The sequence below is a fragment of the Thermobia domestica genome, chromosome 7 (genome assembly GCF_964235325.1).
Source record: "Thermobia domestica chromosome 7, izTheDome1.hap1.1, whole genome shotgun sequence".
Lineage (NCBI taxonomy): Eukaryota > Metazoa > Arthropoda > Insecta > Zygentoma > Lepismatidae > Thermobia > Thermobia domestica.
In genome coordinates, this window is record NC_137460.1 from 259,843,366 (window position 1) to 259,864,170 (window position 20,805).

General features: G+C 33.4%; 1 long non-coding RNA gene across 1 annotated transcript; it reads right to left on the reverse strand.

The window, feature by feature from the left end:
* Nucleotides 1–2,588: 2,588 nt before the first annotated feature.
* On the reverse strand, nt 2,589–19,844 carry LOC145689055 (uncharacterized). The gene is made up of 3 exons (XR_014132074.1): nt 19,689–19,844; nt 18,237–18,344; nt 2,589–2,717 (listed from the first exon to the last, which is right to left on the reverse strand). It is a non-coding gene; the product is annotated as an uncharacterized LOC145689055 (long non-coding RNA).
* Between the last annotated feature and the right edge of the window lie 961 nt (nt 19,845–20,805).

A 20,805-nucleotide genomic window follows, 5' to 3' on the forward strand; every position in this document is an offset into this window, starting at 1 on the left:
CAAAATCCGTACGAAACTAGCAAAAAAGAAAAAAGAAACCGTCTACAGTGTAAAGCTACTAATTTTAAGGATCTCTATTTTGATGGCCAAAAATACCAAACTATAGTTCTAATTGACAATTGCAATAGGCAAAGCACTGAAGAATATGCGGATTATATCGATTTGACCGATTGGTCAGAAGTATTAGTAACGAAACCTCCAATTTCGGCTAACGTATCAATAGGACTAACCGAAATGATTGTGGAAAAGAGGAGGTTTCAGTTTGTCACGTTCCCCTTCCACACGCAGGCTTTGGAGAAGTGTCTAAAGGTAGTAACAGAATATTCTTCAGAAGTATGCGGTAGTGTTGCACGAGACGATTATATTCGCGCAAAACTGGAAGCACGTAAGTATCTACCAAGCTTCGGACATAAATCTCAATATTTTGTTCCAAGATTCCGCTAAGGAGCTTTAAGTAAGAGGAGGGCGGGTGGGAGGAACTCGCTGTAGCCATCTCCACGTGGTGAGTTCTGCGCTGGTTTGGTGTTTGTTGGTCAATTTTTTAACCTTACCTTATGTATTTGTGTTCGTACTATTATATCTACTAAACACCAATCAGGCGAAGAGCTGCACATCAGATCAGAACATTTAAAATCCTGGGGTCAAGTTAAAGTATTAGGAATCTTAACCAATTTTCTATAAATACTTAAAATAAAATATATATATTTAAAAAGAACAACAAAATAACACTTTTCGGACCCGCAGGGCCTAGTGAAATATTTTTATCTGCCTCTGTTTTGGGAAAGAAACATAGCATTATACAACTTTTGCACGGTACTCAAACTTAATTTTCTGAAAACAAATATTTCAATAATATTTTCACTACTCACAATCATATTTTTTCAGCATTAACGTTCTTTTGGGCTACCGGGGCGCGGTTAAATATCTTTTTATCTGGCTCTGTTTTGGTGAGGAAACATGACATTATAAATTTTGCACGGTACTCAAACTTAACTTTCTAAAAAAATATATTTCAAAAATATTTTCACTATTCGCAACTATTTTTTTTTCAAAATTAACGTTCTTTGGGGCCCCCGGGGCCCGGTTAAATATCTTTTAATCCGGCTCTGTTTTAGTGAGGAAACATAATATAACATTATACAACTTTTGCACGGTACTGAAACTTAACTTTCTAAAAATATATTTTAATAATATTTTCATTTTTGGCTACTTTTTTTTTTCAAAATTACCGTTCTTTCGGGCCCCCGGGGCCCCGTTAAATGTTTTTTATTAGGCTTTATTTTAGTGAAGAAACATAATATTATACAACTTTTGCATGGTACTCAAACTTACTTTCTAAAAAAAATATTTCAATATTTTCACTACTCGCAACTATTTTTTTTCAAAATTAACGTTCTTTGGGGCCCCCGGGGCCCGGTTAAATATCTTTTAATCCGGCTCTGTTTTGGTGAGGAAACATAATATAACATTATACAACTTTTGCACGGTACTGAAACTTAACTTTTTAAAAATATATTTTAATAATATTTTCATTGCTGGCTACATTTTTTTTAAATTAGCGTTCTTTCGGGCCCCTAGCACCCGGTTACATATTATTTTATCCGGCCCTATTTTGGTGAAGAAACATAACGTAATATTATACAACTTTTGCATGGTACTCAAACTTAACTTTCTAAAAAAATATATTTTAGTAATGTTTTCATTGCTGGGTACTTTTTTTCAAAATTAACGTTCTTTGGGGCCCCCGGGGCCCGGTTAAATATCTTTTAATCCGGCTCTGTTTTCGTGAGGAAACATAATATAACATTATACAACTTTTGCACGGTACTCAATCTTAATTTTCTAAAAAAAAAAAAAAAAATTCGGCCTTTTTCGGCCCACCCTACTGTACATGGACCTCCGCTTCAAAGTCCAAGTGTGAGTCCCGCCAGGTACATATTTACAGGCTATAGGTAAACATTTCAAACGCAAATGGTTTGACTCGTTGACTTGCACTCTCAATTACCGCAGTAACGTTTCCAATGATATTAGCTATGGTTAGGTAAATTTAAATTTCTTGAGAAAATATATCGATTGGTGCCTTTGGACAATCTCCTTGTTGGCGAGATAAACTGCAAAATGTAGCCAGTGGATGCTACAAGATTGAAACTTGACGCCACATTGTAGCATCATCAAATCCTTCAGACGTTTTCCTTGTGATAACGTGATCTGTACGATTCAACATAGTCATATATGGGGACTATGCGAAATGATAAGAGCGAAGATTTGGCTATTTACAATATATAAGTTATCTGCATATAGTATTTTCCCACATTACTTGTAATAACTAACTTAGTGTTGTTCAGCTGTAAATTTCTCCTCAAGGGATAGAAACAAAATAAAAATGGAACATGATTCAACTAGAAAAAAAGAACTGCTTTTTCTGAAACATGAACCTAATTAATCATTAATAACCGAAGGTCACGTTTAGATCGTAGTTATCTAGCATGTGTGTAGCAAAGAAAGATATGTTTAATAAAACAAATGGGTTACACACGTACAATCTTTTATTCAAAAGCTATCATACATGTAGGGATTTTTTTCAAAATACCCCTTTCAAAATATACATCTAGGGTTTAAGAATGTGAGCATTTGCATGTTCATCCCGGCTTCAGTCACATCGCACTTTATGTGTGTTCATTTGCCTGTCAACATCGCGCTTTGTTCATCCCCTTTCCCTACAAAAAAGAAAAGAAAGAAAATTTCTGTAAAAAGACGAAGTGAGTGCAAATATACATAAAAAATTAGCTACAGAAAAATCTAATAATTACGTTAAATACGTATGGATGTATGGAAAGTAGTAGGGAGATGACATTTGTTGGAATTACTCGCTTTATTATTATGATCCAGTCATAAGACAATAAGACCTGTTTTGCTTGAATTGAAAAACCATTTCGCTAGAAATGTGTAAGTACATGTGATGCTGCGAATTGTGACCAATGTGTACGTTGTGGTTTGGATTAATTTTTTAGTTTTATACTTTGTTTTTTTTTATTTTTTAGCTATTTCACGATGACTATGATTGATGCCCATGTCTACAATTTTGACATGCGGTTGCTGGAAAGAACAACAGACGAAAATGTAGACAACGTAAAGATATTTGTTAAGCTACAAGTATAATAGAATTAAATATTAATTATGCAACAAATGATAAAATCACTTTTGAATAGTAAGAATATAATTTTACTTAATGAACGTAAACATTACATACAACATTTAAGCTCAAAATATAACTAGATTTGACTTTTCACTGAGTATTATTATTATTATGGTGGCGTGGCTTGGATAAAAGACAACTCACGTATTTTTTTGGCTAGCCTGCGAATTACTCCATTGGTGTCCTGGGTTCAATTGCCGATACTGCTTTTGTAATTAGTGTTTTAGGTTTGAGTTTTGACTGCTGCTTTCCTGACGAATATTTCAAACTGGTGTTACAATCATAATTTTTTGTTCATGAGATTGTTAACGGCACTTTATTGTACGAGTTTACTTACGTAAGGATTACTCCGAAAGTACGAATTATTTCTTTTTACATATACGTAAATTCACCAATTCTGACTTGACACTTGAGGTATTAAAAGAGAATGCTTATATGCGTGTAATCACATAGCAGTGCTATAATTGTAGGCAGCATGAGCGCTGCTTTAGTGAAAAGCGCGCAATACGCGAACGAACGACGACACGAGGACTATCGTCGTGTAGATACAGAAAGACTGCCCCTTTTGTTCAGTTCGCTATTGTGTATATGCCCTCGAGGCTGGAGCTCTAGGCTGATGACGTATAGCGTTAAGTTTACACTCTTTGGTTGAGGAAGTGCGGACATTTTGAATTATTTAACCAGAAGTAGTTAATGACAAGACAGAGGTGTTATTGCAACTTTTCCGTTTTTTCGGACTCAAGGAAGTGTTTACAAAGGAAGTCATTGTTTCTGCATCGTATGTTCATATTTGGTCACAAAATCTAACTGAGGCTTACCAACACAAACGAAGATGCATGCCAAAGCGATGAGAGAAGAGTTTCTAGAGTGTTTGGAATATGCGAGAGTTGGTTAATAAAGTTTAGAATAAGTTTATTTTACCTATATTTCTTTTAGATTAAAAAAAAATTGAGCTTTAGGCTGGTGACATCCTATGGGGCCTGAACGGTGACCAAACAAATTGATGCAATTTGTGAAGAGAACCCTGGCCGTTGAAGGGTTAATAGTTCATGTTGAAATGTTACTAAAAGGTCGCTGTCTATAAAGGAAATATTACTGGAAATTCACCATAAAGATTAGATATATTGAGACTGCACTGTATATAACATATTTGACTTGTTCACTGAAGTATTACTAGATGGTAGATGAATCCACTATAACACCCGGTAGATGAATCGAAGATCGTTGGGGACTCACTATAGAAATTCGGTGTATCGGGACTACACTGTATATGTTACACTTTACTTTGTAATTTATGGTAGTTCACCCTGTATGACGATAAGCCACCTTTGTTAAAGCCACCTATTATGTTTATAAAGCCACTTTAAGTCCTGATTAAGCCACTTTTATGCCACCATTAACAAAATGTTTATCATTATTTCATTTATTTGTATTTTTAGTTTATAGTGTTTTTATTTATTTATTTTTTAAATATCGGTTTCTCACCGTAATTAAATGTACTTTAGTTTAATTTTCAATCATCTTTTACTAAATACATGATATATTCAAACATATTAAACGAAATAAATGTACGAATGAATATTAACACAGAAAATAATTAACTACTAGACAATAGCAACAATATGTATACCGATTTCGGAAGTGTAGTCTAACAATGTAATAAACGATAATATCGAAATTTCTAATACATGTATCGTTTGGTGTAATGTAATGTGTATATATGCACCTTTTTACAACAAACTTAATCAACACTTAAACCTTTTTATCCAAGATATTTTTTAATATTCATTTCTTAAATGTAAACATACGATATAATATGGTATTAAAGAACACAATTATATTAATAATATTCAGATTTATTCACGTAAAACACTAATGAAACACAATAATATTCAAAACAAGCATTTCGTAAGACAATTATAACATTCATTTCATACTAATTATCCAAAATACTGAATATCAAAATATTAAAATAATTCAAAATCAAATATACTATCAAGTTTCAATAATCATATTGCTCAAACAACAAACAAAAGCTATATTAGATTGCTTTAAATGAATTTAGAATCAAATGTCAACTCACAGTTTTTTTTAAAATTATCAACATTACTCGCAACAAACGTAAACTTTTATTTTATTTATTTTTCAATTGCAACAGGTATGTAGGCATTATCCTTAATGCACGGATTTTAGTAATATTAGCGAACTCACGACTTTTGGCTGACACAGTTATTACTTACTTTTATTTTTTAACAAACATTTTATTGCCAATGGCATTTTATTTACAACTCCATTTTACGGCCATTAAACGCAAACACATTTCGCATAATAAGAGGGATATACAATACAATTCACCTTTAAACGCATTAAACACTTAGAATAAACTCTTTTTACTCTTTTAGCATTTCCAAGCTAGATATTCAAGGAGTGACAAGGAGCATCTGTTTCCGAACGTGAACCGCTCCTTAATGGCATTTGGTTTCACGTTAAAATACGCATACATTATAACAACAAATTTACATAAGTATGTCGCCTTATTTGGCATCTTGAAAATAGCCCTAACTTATTCGTAATGTTCAATTGCCATTAGGTTGAACTAAAACGTATACAGCCCAATAATATTTTATACGCACTTATTTTGTTCGCTTGATTACTCCCATTAATATTAACGTGCCAAATAGATTTAAGCCTGATTTTCTTAACATACCATAAGCAATGGGATCTATGAGTTATTAAATCGTATAACGAATTAACTTTTCCATTTCTTTTAAGATTTTTAAATTCAATCTAAATTTCGTTACAATTGTGTGAGTTTATTGACAAATACCAATTTAAAACAATATTTTCTCTTTTTTAAATTTTTGAACATGAAAACAATCAGTTAAACATTAAAGTAATTCGTTAATTATGATTATTCTATTCAAATGAATTGTATAGCGAAAGCTTCAACTAATATTTTTTTATATCGAAATGAATAAAAGCTTTAACAAAGTGAATGAAACAAAAAATTTTCACCTGTACGAATTATTTGACACAAAACGAAACAAAATTAGGTATTCTTTCCTTTACGTGAGTCGTTGGGCAATAGATAGACTTGCGAAAAATTATAAAAACAACTTTTTTTAAAAAAAAATATTTTCCACGCTAAAGCTACTTCTTTATTTTAAGTATACATTTCTTTTAAAAAGATAATTAAGATATACGAACATAATATGTAAACGTAATACGGTATGTGAACAAAATTCAAATTTTAATTACATTATCTCACTAAATATGCAAAATCTATTCATAAAACTGATAAAGTTTAAAAGTAAGCAAAAATCTGAAAACATAGTATTCTAGCATTCCTACATATTATATCATTATATGCAAAATAGTTAAACGGTTTATCTATACACTTACGTTACATAACCTAACTAATAAACTTTTGAACATTTTAATATACATGAATGAGTTAAACGGCGATTAAGCCTTACGTGGCGCCATACTGCATGCCACTGATTGACAAAGCAGGTCGTAAGTTATAAATTAAACAAAAATATAGGTTAATGAATTGATTCCGAAGATCAATGAGCGCCGACTTACGATTTTTTACAGCTTGAAGTGTGCGGGGTCGCTAACCTTTCCGACGATTTGAAGAAATCGCTTTTGCACTAAATTCTTGTTCTATCCAGCTGAATGCTTCACGCATTACAGCTATGACACAATCGGGTAAATTTTTCCAACCCCAATTGGACTGTTAGTATCTAGACCTAAAGGAGGTGTTTAGAAAAAATAAATATATGAAGAGGACAATAAGAATACCCTGGGGGGATTTGATACTACAGCCCTGCCTTTTAATCTCATCTCATAAATTATTGAAATTATTTCAGGCCTGCTCATACCTACAAAATTAGTAGGCTTACAAACACACAATTTTCTTAAGAGCACTGGCCAATACAAAAAATGTGCGGCCTTCTGGCAAAAATGCACTTGTCACTATCGGGAGTATCGTCACATCCGGGATTAAGTCACAATCGGGAATAGAAACTAACAATGATATTGACTTATTTATTAAACATTAATAAAGTTTAACACCTGCTGTTACATAGTGGAATTAATGTATTCTAATAACATAACTTTAATTTTGAAAAACATTACTTGAAATCCCAACTTTAAGTTTATTTATTTATTTACTTTAACCTACCTATAACAATTTATTAACAATTTTGTGATGGACGTTTAATGGCAACTAACTGGGTTACGGGCACTTGTAAAACTGAGCTAAAATAATTTATATTTCGGTTGTTTTTAAAAAGACAATTTACACAACATAAGAGGGATAAATTTACCTCAAAGCATGGGCGGTTTTTTAGAAATATTTTTTAAGCATTCATAGCATCAAACATAAAAAGCATATACATGTCAACCTTATGGACCATTGTCATTTAATAGCACAAGTACACAAAAATATAGGCTTCTTGCCTCCTCCAGCACCCTTGGCTGGGAACTTAACAACAACAACGAGGGAAAAATCAACCTTGAATAACACAGATGCGGCCTTTTCATTGCCCTTTGCATCGTGTACACTTCGCAATATATATAATTCATGGTCCTCAATACAAGCGTCTGCGTTTCTATAGGCCTTATACGCCATTATCGCCCTCTATGCGAATATTATCGCTAAAATCCCGAAACTCAACATCGGTGCCGCTTTTCAATTAGCCTTTGACACCGGCATTAACCCGCAACATGGAAACTACTTATTAGCCCTTTTTAATCTATTCTTGCCCAATTATAGTTTTTAAATTACAACTGGCCTGTTGCCTTGCATGTCCCAGTTACTCACTGTCACTATACGTAATTTTTTTCATTTCATTTTAAAGCATTTCATTTCAAAGCATTTCAAATTGAACAAAACTGATTGCCAAATCGTTTAACTAACATGCTTTCACACTATTTACACTTAATGAAATATTTCACTTTAAATGTACCAAATATATTATAGGTAATGCTACCTAATTGAAGTAGACACTTTATACGTCGATACCGAATTGTATCTGTTTTGTTTGGATGTACCGTGTTAACATGATACTATAACAAATCTTACAAATTTAAACAACATTTCATGCATCTTTTACTATCTTATCTTGTTAACACAGTACAGCCAAAAGAAAAGAAGAGAAAAGTATTATGTGCTGAAGTTCCAAAACAAACGTAATTTCGTTTTTTCTCTATAAGTCAATTAAGAATGAATGCGTGATAAAAATATAAAATTTTAAGCGTCAATTAAATATCTTATTTTTAAAGAAATATGTCAAACGTCAAAAGCCAAAATAAAATTTTGAAGTGTGTGTGCATAATTGCCAAATCACACACTAGCTGAGGCCCAATCGGACGCTACCCCGATTTTGTCACTTTAATTTAGAATGAAAATAGTGACGCCCCTAAGGGTTGAATCATAATTTTCAGCCTTTTACCTCTTCTTAACTTGTAGAACGGTTATCTCTAAGCTCAATTAAATTTCAAACTTTATTAACATCATGGCAGATACCCATTAACTTTACATAACAAATGCCATATGTGAATAAACTCGTAAACAAATTTATTAAATTCAACATTATTTTCAATTACTTTCAAAATCATACTAAATAATATTTAATTTTCAATATTCCGACACCTAACTAATTTGATATTATGAATTCAATATACTTTTACATATGCTTAATAACAAAGTTAGATGAAAAATTGATTAACTGAGAAACACATTTTTTTTCAAAAATTCAAATTTCATAATTATTGTGATATTCATAAGTATTTCTCTAATTGAATTTTCAAATATCTCTAATTGCCTAGCATTTCTCTAAATGCATGATATTATGGGGGCAACTAAATGTTCATATAATCATACAAGGTAAATGAATAAAAACTCGAAGAAAATGGAATAGTAAAATTTTATTAATGACGTTTCGTTCCCAAGACTGGAAGTACCTGAAAAGAAATAAAACATGCAAAACATATACATCCTAACAAAGATTCGATACAGAAGTTCTGTATCCAGAACGGGATAACTATAGTTTTCAAAAGTGGAGGGGTATTATTAAAATTTTCAAAGTCCGAATTCGCGATCTAAATTGATTACCTATTTAAAATGTCCAATACGGTCCTTCCTCTGCTTTCCGCATTCTTCTTTCATCTCCAAAAGCTGTAAAGAAATCATAAAACATGACATTTAAATGAACGTACCTGATTATAAATGGATACTGGTGGTTCCTCTGGATCGGCGCGTCGGTGGCGGTATGCACACACTTGAAGCTGAAAAACAAATTCCTAACTTTCGAGATTCGGTGGGGAATAATCTTTAACAATCTTTAACAAATGGATAACAATCTTTATTTTTATTCTCTATAAAAGCTTAAAAGTTTTATTCGGTGTTTAATTTCTCGTCTCTTTCGGGAGTTAGTCCAAGTTCGGGCAGAGTTTACGCTTTGGTTGCGATAAGATTTTAATTTTCCATCGATGTTGATTACACTTGTACGCCTGCAATTTTATACGCTTACGAGTACTTTTCCAATTACTTTTTGTGATTCGCGGGGCTCTTTTTCTTTTTGCAACGCATTTATTAAATCTCCACGCGATAATACGTTTTCTTTTACGGCGCTTAAATTTACGATGCATTATGGATTCATGCGCAGATTTCCTTTCATGCGGATATTTATTGTTGCTGTATTTTCCATGTAATTTACTGCACAGTACTCGTACGTATTTACGCTTACGCCTTTTAGCATTCTTCGAAGTCGACATACACTTTTTTCGCGTCTTGATTTTCTCACAAGTTTGCTCATACATCAGCTTCGATTCACGCTTAAGTCTCTTTCTCTCACGATCGCTTGGTGCTAACTTTCGTTTTTGAAAACGTTTTTCCTTTATTCTTACTCCACCTTTTGCCGTGCACCTGATGCATGGTTGTACGCGCTGTGAATACACTTTGCATTGAAATCGACGGACATTGACATGATCACGGACTATCAGCTGTTTTCGAGTAGATCTGCGTTTGAACCTTCGTTTTCTACAATTTCGCAATGATAACACATTAGTTTGATAAAAGGTGACAATACTGTGCTCAAGTTTACTCCCTTTAAGTTTACTGTTGGTACGCCTTGAGACCGAATGCCTATAAACCACAGTGTTAGCAAAACCCGATTGGTTATCATGGACTATTTCATTTTCCTTCTTGACCTCGGTACTACATTTTAGCTTTTTCACTGGTGGCAATTTCCTTTTGTTTGCATGCACTTGAGTAAGAATGTTACTTTTAGGCTCGATTACCGTGAATGTTTCTGACAAATTACTTACAAATAAAGCGCTTACCACGTAAAACAAAATTCACTGGATAGGCCTACACTTTAAACTATTAATCTGGAGTTGTTTCTCACTATCGTGCTCGAAGTTAGTAAAGTCGGAATGGATTTGCAGCACAAAAATGCAATTCACGTTGGCCGTGTATGGTACCAAAGACAAATTCGAATCTATTAGGTCGCGCAAGACCACTTGCCCGCGACGTAAAAGCGACAACACTGTAACTAAATCATCACACAAAAACAATAATTCAACTCTCAAGCCTTCCCTGGCTTCTGGTTGGGTACGCGCATTCCCAACGCTACCATTCATTGTGTGTGAACCATCAGCATTTTTAGCCGGTAAATCAATGACACTAAATATACTAGAAACGTAATTGTCTGTACGTACACATAACGATCCATTGCTTACTGTTACTTCCACACTACATATTTCCTTTTCTTGACTGTAGCTAATTCTCTGACTTATTATGCATCTATTTTCCGCGATGTGAGCCTGCGCGAATTCGAGAGTATTTACGGTTTTACTTTCGCCTTGCACTTCCTCGCGCTTAAGCCGTGCCGTCTGCATGTTATAACGAAATACTTTGGATAGTTTAATAATTACCTGTACCTTGGGCAGAAAGTGCTCATACATGTGCACTATACTTAATAGAATGTTAATTTAATATTAACAAAAGAAGAATGTTTTTAATATCTGTAGGAGATATAGATAGTGTTATGTAGTTAGTTGCTATGTAATTGTTTATGGATACCTAATCATCATGTCTGTGTGCATGACAGTTTGAATGAAAATATATTATAAAGTGTATCAACTAATAAACCATTTTAGTACCGTTCATCGACTTTATAATTCTTATATAAAAGGTGAGAATAATAGTATATATAATTATTAAAGATAATTTTACATGCAAATGATTACTACCACTCAAGATTTATATATCATTGATCGAACCAGGTTGACGACTACCCTTGGTGAGTCGTTATAAAAATTTTGGTTTACCTCACCCGGGAGTTTGCTGTAAATTCATATCCCGAAGCAAAGTAAGAGTGAATTTACTTCTGTAATAAAGTTGATGAATACAAATTTCACAAGACTGAGAAGTGGTAGAATAATTATAAGAACAATGAACGGTGAAGCAATGGAGAATGAATCCAATAATAGTGATAACGGTGAACATAGTGTAGCACCAGGAATGACATTCGAAGAACGAATCTTGCTAACCTTACAGCGGCAAGAACAATGTCGTAAGGACGATTTTGAAGCCATGAAACAAAATTTGGTCGAATTGAAGCAGACGATAGAACAGAAGATAGAACAGAAGTCTGAAGAATCCAATAAGCAATACGAAGAATTGAAGCAGACGATAGAACAGAAGATAGAACAGAAGTCTGAAGAATCCAATAAGCAATACGAAGAACTGAAGCAGACTATAGAACAGAAGATAGAACAGAAGTCTGAAGAATCTAACAAGCAATACGAGGAATTAAGTAGACGAATGGAACAGAAGTCAGATGAAACGAAACAGTCAATTGTCCAGGCGATGAATCACATCTCCTCGCAGTTCGAGGAAAAGTTAAAAAGAATATCTGAGGATTGTCAGGAAAAGCACAACCACCAAATCCAAGAAATCAGTGATGTAAAAAAGGATTTAGAAGTAATAGAATCTTCTGTTCAACAGCAAAAGATTCAGGTTATCAATAATTCTAACAACATACGTGCAAATACGCAATTGATAGCTACTCTACAGAAGGAAATTAGGACGCTACAGGTTAAGGACAACACATACCACAATAATATGGGTAGTGAGCGCTTGGAGTTTCCCCACTCACCAGAGATGACTTCGCCTTCACCTGTGTCTGATGAGGATATTATCTTGGAAGAAATTCATCCGAAGAGTACAGATGGGCGAAAAATGGATGGTGCAACGACACATCACGTCATGGATAGGAATTGTCACCCAATAAGTACACGGAATGATAAAGGAAAGGTAAAGTTAAGTGTTAAGATGAGTGAAATACGGGCTATGAGTAAATTCAGTGGTAAATGTAATGAAAACGCTACTTCTTTCCTGGAAAAATTTCAGGACGAATGCAATATAATGTGTATAGATAGATCACAATATATGAAATTAATCTCTCATGTATTACTCCCACCATGTTCTTTATGGTTTAAAGCAGTACGTGATCACATCAATACATACGAGGAATTCAAAGCGGCATTGATCGCGAATTATGAAAATGACTTTATGCTTGCAAATCGAGATGCCACCATTAGAAATCAACATTTCAATCCTCGTTTGCACAAATCTGTTGTAGAGTTTGTTGTAAATACATACAACGAATTAAAAGTCGTTAATCCCTTGCAATCGGAATCTAGAATAATAGCATCGATTCGAAATTTGCTCCCATTTAAGTTACAACAGATCTTGTTCTCCACACAGTGTATGAGTTTCAACCATTTATTAATGCTTGTCCAATGCTATGAAACCCAATACCATGCTATGAATCAACAAGCAGGAGTGGGTAAAAATAAGAATAATTCAGATCATTTTGTACCTGTTCGGAATCTAAATATCAGAAGTGTGAACGATACGGAACACAACCTAAGCCGAGTAAATTCTAACAATCAAAACGAGCAAAATAGGCAAAGTTATGTAGGGAATCCGCCTAACCTAATTAATCGTAGCAATCCTTATGTTGGACCATATAATCAAAATAGGTTTAAAAATAGACAGAATGTATGGCGAAATTCCAGGAATACAGCAAACTACGTGGATAGACGTAATTGGAGGTCAAGAGATGGCACTTCGTATCAAAATCAGAATCACGATAAAATACATGTACAACATGTTGTGAAACCTAATCATGATTGTGCAGTACAATGTACTTTATTAGAATCGTATGCAAGTATGAATGTAAGCTGATTACCGTTAATGAAATTAGGTTAAACCCATATCAGTTATAGATTCTTGTGAACTTTTATTTTTAAGTTTATGTGTTAATATCAATAATGAAAACAATTCTTATAACTTCGCTATACAGACAATATGAGGAATTATAATTCGATTCATAATTGATTAAAAGCAAAGATTATTTATATTAGATTGACTTGTGTTGAAGCTTTGTTATCAAAGATTATGTTAAGAATAAGGTCCATTTTTATTTAGCTCATTATTCGACGACTGTTTTTATGAGCTATCCTATATGTTATTTGAACAAGATTCTTCTTTATTATGACATCTTAGTGCTACGATGTATACATTAAAATACACCATCTAACTTATTTGTTATTCAATGCGCCCTGAAAGATCAAACATTATTTGTAACATCACCGTTTCAATAATGATTGAAACTATTAATCATGGTAATTTGTGTTTCACCCTCGTTAATTATATTAATAAGCGTCAACGTTTTTAATAATAAAGGATAAATATTAATGTAATAAAAGATAAGTATTAATGAAGTAAAAGATTTGTTATAAATGTATCTATATCTATGATATGTAATGAAGATACATACGAGAGGCGATCAAAATGTGATGGACATATGTAATGTAAGACCATTATTGTAAACGGACCAGTGGTTCTTGAAGATAAAAGCCAAGCTCGCTTATGACTTTTATATTCAGTCCAATTGTCGGGCGACATTTTATATAACGAAATACTTTGGATAGTTTAATAATTACCTGTACCTTGGGCAGAAAGTGCTCATACATGTGCACTATACTTAATAGAATGTTAATTTAATATTAACAAAAGAAGAATGTTTTTAATATCTGTAGGAGATATAGATAGTGTTATGTAGTTAGTTGCTATGTAATTGTTTATGGATACCTAATCATCATGTCTGTGTGCATGACAGTTTGAATGAAAATATATCATAAAGTGTATCAACTAATAAACCATTTTAGTACCGTTCATCGACTTTATAATTCTTATATAAAAGGTGAGAATAATAGTATATATAATTATTAAAGATAATTTTACATGCAAATGATTACTACCACTCAAGATTTATATATCATTGATCGAACCAGGTTGACGACTACCCTTGGTGAGTCGTTATAATGTATTCACAAAACTCAACGAGGCTTTTGTTACATTCCACTACACTGTTTTTAAACTCGGCAGTTCCTGAATCAACACAGTTGGCTACGTAAACTAACTCAGAGCGTACTTGAATTAAGGAGTCATTGATTGCTGCAATATTGTTACTCAACTCATCAAATTTACTATCAATTCTACTATCAAATATCATTATATCATTTGCTGATCCTGTTATAGCCTGCTGGAATTCACCTATTAATTTATCTACTCGTTCGTTATTACTCTCAATTTTATGTTCTAAACGTGCACTATTATTTTCTAATTTTTGCTCTAATTTCTCAGACTGTTTCTCCAATAATGCTTGAATTTGTTCTAATGTAATACTACTCTCCATGTTTACTTAACTTACAAGCAACTAAATCACAATATAAAACATGCAAAAATAAACACTTGATTTCAATACCACCTTTCTAAAACTATTTCATCATTTCAATTACACAAAGTTTTAGAACAAAATTTCGTTTTGCACAGTATTTCGATAGAAAGTTAACATAAACATGAACGAATTATTATCATTATATAAAGGTGCATGTATATGAATACAAATATATGTGTTTGTGTGTTCGGCTAGGATCACCTGTTCAGTATTTTCGTTTGCACGTACTCTAAAAGTTGACGGAAGACAAGTTCGCGAAGAAACAAAATGTTTTAATTTCTTACGAAACAAATTATACTAATGATATATCTATGATAACTAGCTTTACTTTTTGTTTTTTTCAAATCCAGCTCATTATTTTCTTTTTCTTTTCTTTCTTTTCACAAGTTGAAACAATCTTCGCATGATTTTGCACCAAATCTGCTGCTTGTGACTACGTGATTTAAATTCTTACTGTTGTTGAGTTTTAATAAATGAACACTAATATATTTAAATACAATTCTATACGAAGATTAAACTAGGTCCTGTCACGGTCGCCATTTCGGGTTGTGACCAATGTGTACGTCGTGGTTCGGATTAATTTTTTAGTTTCATACCTTGCTCCTTTTTTCTTTTTATTTTTCAGCTATCTCACGACGACCATGATCGACGCTCATGCCTACAATTTCGACATGCGGTTGCTGGAAACACAACAGACGAAAATGTAGACAACGTAAAGATATTTGTTAAGCTACAAGTATAATAGAATTAAATATTAATTATGCAACAAATGATAAAATCACTTTTGAATAGTAAGAATATAATATTACTTAATGAACGTAAACATTACATACAACATTTAAGCTCAAAATATAACTAGATTTGACTTTTCACTGAGTATTATTATTATTATGGTGGCGTGGTTTGGATAAAAGACAACTCACGTATTTTTCGGCTAGCCTGCGAATTACTCCATTGGTGTCCTGGGTTCAATCACCGATACTGCTTTTGTAATTAGTGTTTTAGGTTTGAGTTTCGACTGCTGCTTTCCTGACGAATATTCCAAACTGGTGCCACAGTCATAATTCCTTGTTCATGAGATTGTTAATGGCACTTTATTGTACGAGTTTACTTATGTAAGGATTACTGCGAAAGTACGAATTATTTCTTTTTACATATACGTAACTTCAACAATTCTGACTTGACACTTGAGGTATTAAAAGAGAATGCTTATATGCGTGTAATCACATAGCAGTGCTATAATTGTAGGCAGCATGAGCGCTGCTTTAGTGAAAAGCGCGCAATACGCGAACGAACGACGACACGAGGACTATCGCCGTGTAGATACAGAAAGACTGCCCCTTTTGTTCAGTTCGCTATTGTGTATATGCCCTCGAGGCTGGAGCTCTCCGCTGATGACGTATAGCGTTAAGTTTACACTCTTTGGTTGAGGAAGCGCGGACATTTTGAATTATTTAACCAGAAGTAGTTAATGACAAGACAGAGGTGTTATTGCAACTTTTCCGTTTTTTCGGACTCAAGGAAGTGTTTACAAAGGAAGTCATTGTTTCTGCATCGTATGTTCATATTTGGTCACAAAATCTAACTGAGGCTTACCAACACAAACGAAGATGCATGCCAAAGCGATGAGAGAAGAGTTTCTAGAGTGTTTGGAATATGCGAGGGTTGGTTAATAAAGTTTAGAAAAAGTTTATTTTTCCTATATTTCTTTTAGATTAAAAAAATGAGCTTTAGGCTGGTGACAGAATCAGTCGCGCTTCTGACAAGAAGTGAATACAATACTAAGTAGTAATTATAAATCAACAACGAACTTTAAAAAGCTAAGAGAAAGCACACCAAGTTTGGATTTAGTTCGCATAGCGATGAATATATAAAGTTAGTCTTTAAATCAGTAATCAAGCCAAAAGGCAAAGACAAACAACATAGCTGACTGTCCAGGGCAATCGAGGCAGACACACATTCCAGTTCGAGCTTTGGATAATGACGTTTGTCTCTTTTATTCATTGTTGAACATTACTATCCCTTGACGTAAGTAAAAAATTGTTTCAATGAAAGAAAAAAACCCTATCCATTGAATTCATTTACTTTCTTCTGTATCAGATGTCATGTAAAAAGTGAAAAATGAAACATACGAAGCCAAATTACTAACATTACTTTGTTATAAACCTTGAGATAGAAGTTAGAAAGGAGCAACAAAGTAATAAACAAAATACAATATTGATACAAGTATTTCCAATGGGATGACCAAAAATTACCCCAACCGTACAAAAAAGATCTAGAATTCCGCTGGACGCACACACACACACACAAAATGAAGATAATGTGAATCAACTGTGGTGTAGAACAGGGTGTCTACTGGTACTTGAAATACTGGTATTTGCTTTCCTTACTAGAAATATTGAAATGTACTGGAAATTATTGTGTAATACTGGAGAAATGTTAAGATTTCCTTTGAGACCCTTCAAGATGGCAGTCCCATTATCTGGGTGTAGGTGATGATAAGATTAATTGGTCAAACATTGAAAAACTTGGTAATTCGAGAAAGAAAATGAATAGTGTTTCCTTTTTTTGTTTTAACCCACTAGTTTCTATGCATTCTTTCCATCAGAATATTGAAGAACTAGCTTTATCAACACATTTTACAGCTTCTTGAATATCATAGTTTGAACTTTTTTTTTTTAATCCATGGTGGTGTTTTGAAAATTTGTAAGTCAAGAAGTCAACTCCAGTAAACACCCTGTAGAATCCCGAAGGACGATTGCCACCGAAGCAGTCTTTTGACATGTTTATAAAGTTTATGTGAAAGTATATCGTGTAAGATTTCTTGGGGCATGGCAAAACAACATTAAAAACGAAGACTGCCGGACCTGTATGAAGAGAAAAATACAGAACTATAACAATTACAATAGCCATCTACACTGGCGCGCGTTAAAAGTCATAAAATGTATTTAGTAGACACATCCCACTTCGTAAATGGGTTTCCATTCCTATCGCGGGTGCGTTACACATGCACAGAGAGTGTATTATTAATTTTACAAGGACTTTTCTGAACTATTAAGTAGGGTCGCACAATGGTGTCTTTGGTGCGACATCAACAATACATTATAATACAGAATAATTTTCTGAATTATAATTGATTGCTTTAAGCTTCCGTTCACCACGTCGACTAAGCAAGATCAAGCAATTTACAAACCTAAAAGTGTCAATATGTTACTTACGTTTCTCTCTTTTCATTCTTTCCGTTGCGTGACGAAGCCAGCTTTGAACTGGTCTTTTGATCTCAGCATCTGTAGCAAATTTGCTGGACGCGTGTTGCCTCACTGTCTCTGGAAATATCATATTTCTGAATGAGAAAAACTGCCAAATTTCTGCAATAGATATGTGTTATAACATGAAGGAATGTGAAATATTCGACATGCGTTTCAATAGGTGGAATGAGGTGCCAAAACTTGTGGGATACAAAGATAATAGGTCTATCGTGTTATGCCTTTTCGAGCATGGCGAGTGCAGCAACTTGGAATGGCATGGACTCGACAAGTCGGTGGAAATCCTTCATAAAGTCTTGGTTGTTGGTTATTATGACGTGATTGTTGCAAGTAAAACGTGTGAACAAATGGTTCGTACGATATCGTACATGTTTCTATTAAATTTATGTCTAGCAGTATAGTTGGCCGATTCATTGTTTAGAATGCTCTGCAAACCAATCGCGAATAATTTTGGCTTGCTGCTATTGTCTAGGTCAATCGGACTCGAGGATCCAAGAATGCCATATAAACACGCACCACACAATTACAGGCCACCAGCTTGTAACAGCCTTGTTGATAACTTGAGTCTACGGCGTCTAGAGTCTCCGCCACATACGCACTCTACCATCAGTTCATATCAACTGGGACCATGATAAGTATGACTATCCGGCATATTGGCAGTTATCAAGAGCAACACACACATTGATAGTTTCCGTCGTAGAGGCAACATCACGGTCAATGACCTTTTACAGAAGTTCAAGTAACAGCAGTGCGAGTGCTATGTGCATTTATATTTGTTTTCCGCATCACATGAAGTGGTTCTATATCGCTATCCCCTAACTTGTAGGACTTTAGTGTATTTCAAAAACAACATCCTAATTTTATTTAAAATCACGAAGCATTTCAGTGGTAGCTTGTAATTCTACCTTATAATTAAGTTTAGAGGTTTTTCAGAACGTGAGAAATATTTGTGTACTATACCATGGTTTAAAAATATCTCCTGGATAACGCACTCCTCAACATTATAAAAAAAAAATCTACCATCCATTCTTCTTTCTCAAAAATAAATTTTAAAATAGAATGAAACAACAGTTCACGATCATTAAATTTTAAGAAAAGTCAATTATATTAAACAAGTAGTGAGCATCAAGAAACTAAGAGAATAAGTTTATGTAAGATGGTATAAGATACTAAATTCACAATCCTCAATTTAATTTCTGGAAACATCAACATTTATTTTCTCATACAAATTCTTTGGAAAAACTGAGCTCTGTGAACAAATTACTTCAGACAATTGTCTTACAATACTAACCTCTGGATAATTTTTGTGGTGGATGGTCGAATCGAGTGGAAACACATACACATTCTAGTTAATCGTCTTAAATAATAATATAAGAAAATATATAATAAATCATAATATATTACCTGTAAGAACATCACAAAGTGCAAGGGCTGAGAATGATGTCTTCGTCTTTCCGCTTGTCCAACTTATTTCCGCTGCTAACATGTTGGTTAGAATTCGCTTCATTATATTCGTAACAATACTGTCAATATTAGTACCCCCTATCTTACGGAGCTCTGCAATCTGAAATATAAAATTTAACGTTAAATTACGCACCAAATTTATCAGAGTACAAATATAAAATTCTATTGATTGCAAACTTCGTAATTTCAGGAATTATCAGGTCTTAGCACTTTAAACGTTATGAACTTCATAATTTTTTTAAGAGGTATTGTTTGTAATTATTTTTGAAAAAAGTATTTAAATTACAATAGCGATAATAACACATTAAAGTATACTTCATTCTTATCGAAGTTGGTTGTTTTCAATGTTTCAGTTAAAAATATTTCTCGGACATTAAGAAACACCAAAAAATACTCAATATATTGTACACATAGCGAGAACATATACCATTATATTCACGATACATACTAAGCTTTCTCGCACAACAAAAGATTTTCGAAGACTGAGCATCGGCTAAATGTTTGTCTCCGACGGTCTGGACAAGAAAGAAAGAAAGAAAAAAAGGAATTAAATCAAGATAAAAAAGAAAGAAATAAAGCAAATTTTTTAGGCACTCAAGGTGTATCTGATACATTCAAGCCGGTTGTCTGGTTCTGTAGATTTATTAGTTTCATTTGGTGTCTCTTGTAGTTTTTTTTTTAATGTTGATTGATTTGTCTGTTGTACGTATGGTAAATGCCTCTGTTATTGATGATTTTTTTTCCGTATGTAGGTGTTTTTTTTAAGAACATATTGGCTGAGAACATATGTAACCATGATAAACGTTTTTAAAAAATGTTCTAGAAGGGTCTTAGCTCTTCGTAGTCTCCTGTGGCAACGGGCCTGCTACAGCTTAAACATACACATATCGTTAATAAAACTGAATTAGAAACATATTTGAGGCTGGCTACTCTTTTGGGATTTCAAAACTCCTTTACTCTTCAAGGTTTCTCACAAAACTTTACACTAAGTAACTCAAATGGGTACTTTCGAAGTTTGAAAATAAATAACACACTTCAGCTATACTATAGTGGATAA